Consider the following 3,714-nt stretch of genomic DNA (forward strand, 5'->3'; position numbering starts at 1 on the left):
TTTTTTTTTTTTTTTTTTTTTTTTTTTTTTTTTTTTTTTAATATTTATTTTTTAGTTCTCGGCGGACACAACATATTTGTTTGTATGTGGTGCTGAGGATCGAACCCGGGCCGCACGCATGCCAGGCGAGCGCGCTACCGCTTGAGCCACATCCCCAGCCCCTTTTAATTTTCTAAAATGAAATAACCCACATTTCCCCATACACATTTCATTCGAGAAAAGCCCAGGCATTAAGTACCTGGTGTTCAAAGGGTATGTTGGTGTCAAGAAAAAAACAAAAAAAGTCTGTTTCATGATATACTTGACTGGAGGAAATCTGAAAAATTTTAGTGATTATTAGAAAAAAAAAATGACATTTGATTATATAAAACGCGTATCTTCTCTAAAACCTTAGGTCCAATATTTGTATAGCACGTACACAAATCATCAACCTTCTACATACTAAAACATTTCCCTAGCTCTATTGAGGAATGTTTTTCAAAGCTGACTAAAAACTCTATTAAGATGCAGTTCTATCTAGTTTTTCAAATAGCTTCATTTTGTTTTTTTTGAAGTATCAGATCACAGAAGTCAAGTGACTTGCTCAAGGTCATTTGATCAAGTCAGGTGAAATTAGAGTCCTTGTTCCTGCCTTCTAAAAGCTAGCCATAAATCAAACTTTTCTTGAAACTAAGCAAGCCAAAAAAAGAAAAAAAAAAAAGAAAATCATTCATTTCCTTTTTTCAGCAATCAAAGAACAAGAGAAAAGTAGTTTAAATGGCAGAACAGAACTTTAATTAACAAAATTCCATTAATGTACAAACTACTACCCTTAACCACACAGTACTGGCTGCTGTGTTAACAATGTGCAGAGGTCAAGAACCTGTACCTTGCCATGATGGCACCATAAAGTCCCTACCATGTTTTAAAATCAGCACTTTTATGTATATTTGTAAATAGCTCACTTCTGTTATCTTTTAAAAGACCGGATCAAGCTAGAACATTAGAAGTACTCTGAGCCCTTAGATTTCTTTTTAAGTTAAAGGGCCATTAATATGTTCAAAGTTCTCTTCAGAGTCCTGAAAGGAAAAGGGATACCTCAATCCTGCAGGTGAAACAGATGTTAGCGATGAGGACAGATGCCATACATGTTCATGATCTTATCACCTTCCTCTTCCCTTTTCAAATCCACCACTTTTCTCATACTTTCTGCCCATCCTTTTGATTTCTCCTACAGTGCTGATATAAAACACTATTTCTTTTTTTAAAAAAACATTTATATATTTTTATGTGGTGCTGAGGATCGAACCCAGTGCCTCGCGCATGCTAGGCTAGCACTCTGCCACTGAGCTACAACCATAGCCCTAAAACACTACCTCTGAATTAAAAACATAACATCCAGCGTAACCATATTTTTAAAATACTCACTGGATTGGATAGGAATATTAGAGTACTTTGGATTTGTTGCAAACACACTATGGTCACATTCAGGAATTTCCCATGTACCTAATTTTCTAGGTCAGTTGGTATCATTACCCCCATTTCACAGAAAACTCTCAAGTCCAAGAAAATTTTCATTTGCTTTTGATTATGGATCAACAATGTTAAGAACTACAATCATCTAAAAATTACTAAGTTAATAGTTAGGCTGAAATTTTGTCTAGGTGGTATTAAACACAAATAACTTAAAAAAAAAAACATGATTTTTTTCATTCCAAATTCAAGTCTACCTATTTCTGAATATAGTTGTACTAGTGGAGTGATAATTTCTCTTTGCCCTTGAGCACATGGCCACAAGTTATACAAAATAAATCAAGAGCAAGGACGGGAAAAAAATTAAACCTAGGAGGAAACAGGAGTCTGCCACTTTCCATTGTGCCAGAAAACAGATGTGTCCTTAACTGCAAATTTTTCAGACCAAACTATATGAAACAGTTAATACACTGTTTTGACCTACAAAACAGAATTTCATGTGGTTCAAACTAATATATTTTCTAAGCTCATTTTAATAACTGTCTCAAATAAGGTCTTCATATCCCAAGGCACATGTATTCCTTCAGGCTGCCTTAACCTTTTAGGAGCATCTGCCTCTCCACAGTCCAAAGCTAGACATTTGGAAAATTAAGTTCATTATTAACAAGGCAAGACAAACAGCTAAACCTAACAGTTGTTGTGTAAAGACCAGGACTCCTCCACATCCTTTTTACTGTTCCTCTTTCCCACTAACAGAACCAAAAACTAAGTAGATCAGCCTTTGCAAACACTTAGATCCAAGGAGACACTGATGAAAATTGAAGTGCTTTACATCTTTCAGTCATACAATATATGGCTTTTTAAGCATAGTTCCATGGACCAAAAGTCTACCATTGGGGAATCCTGATTAATCCTAATTTTCAACTCTGTAGAAGAATTTGGCTCCAAACCTTTCCAATCAAAAGGGTGATTATCTCCTCCATGGGACATAGTTTCCCCTTTAGATACAGCTGACTTATGGAACTAGACCAGAAATACCTGTCACTTTCACAAAAGGAGGGGGAGAATGGCTCTACAACTGCCTCTGGGTCCAAACCCATCACTTCGGATCCACTTTTAAGAAATCTAATATCCAGTATGCTAATGAATTATTTTCTCAATTAATTCCACTAATTAGTCATCTATTCTTGTTCTGCCAGAATCCCTATCTTTTTACCATCTAATCATTCAGTGCCAACAAGCCACATATTCTCCTTCCCTAGAGGGATGCATTTCCCTAAGACACTGGGTAAATAAATGGTTAGGGTAATCTGATGCTGCCTGTTCCAGCTTCCCAGATCCAGTTCACAGTACCAAACATCAATATTAACCATCAAGGGAAAATATGCTTTTTTAAATAATCAGGAGAGAATCTCCTGCTCTATCTGGAAATTTCTCTGTTCTGCCAATTCAGTACTGGCAGTCAACAGACAATGGCACTCGTTACTAGTACAATACTAAAAGGCGTTTTCCCTATAGCTAAACCATCATCTCTGACACCCAAATAATCAGAATTTTTCAGCAGAATTTACTGTCCTTGCCTCACCCCCCAACAGCATCTTCTGCTCATTTTTCGCCCAACACTGAGGTTTTATCTGAGTTCCATGGTGATGCCAAGGCAGGTAAAGACGTTCCTTAAATCTTCCACCTACTCCCTTCTTTTCTGAAACTTACACATAATCAATGTTTTTACTTATTTTGAAAACTCTCATGTACCAGGTATAGTGATAATAGCTTTAAAAAGCATTTATCTACTTCCACCCTTAAATCTTTATGGGTTGGGGTCCGTACCCCCATTTTACAGAGGAGAAAAGCTGAGGCTCGGTCACCTGCCCAAGGTCATCCCGGGCAGGGGCTGGGATCCAGATTTGACCTGGATGTCCTCTGTCCTCCGTCGGCTCGGTTCTCACAGTGCGTGCGGGCGGGGTGCGCTCCTCGGGGCTGTCTTCCTTAGAGGACGAGCCTCTGAGAAGAACCAGTCCCCTTCCCTGTCTTCGCCACGCTCCCCCCACTTCCACCTGGCAGCGGCTCCCGGAGGCCCTAGTCACAGTCCCTCCTCTGGGGCCAATTCAAACTTCCCCTCGGTCCCCAAAGCAGGCACCGGCTGACACGAGGAGCCGCCTCCTCCCCACCCGCAAGGCTAGGAGCGGGCGAGTGGAAGAAAGGAGGGCGCGGATACCCCCCTTCCCCGGGCTCGGACTCGGGGGCCGGGGGCGCGCAGGG

The 3,714-nt window shown here is 39.9% G+C and overlaps 1 protein-coding gene across 1 annotated transcript in view; it reads right to left on the reverse strand.

The window, feature by feature from the left end:
* Positions 1 to 3,637, reverse strand: part of B4galt5 (beta-1,4-galactosyltransferase 5) — a 71,758-nt gene extending 68,121 nt beyond the window's left edge. Inside the window, exon 1 of the mRNA XM_015479453.2 lies at positions 3,321 to 3,637. The gene's annotated coding sequence lies outside the window, so the exon portion shown is untranslated. The remainder of the gene's footprint in view (positions 1 to 3,320) is intronic.
* Between the last annotated feature and the right edge of the window lie 77 nt (positions 3,638 to 3,714).

Source organism: Marmota marmota, unplaced genomic scaffold (assembly GCF_001458135.2).
Source record: "Marmota marmota marmota unplaced genomic scaffold, marMar, whole genome shotgun sequence".
In the NCBI taxonomy this organism is placed as follows: Eukaryota; Metazoa; Chordata; class Mammalia; order Rodentia; family Sciuridae; genus Marmota; species Marmota marmota.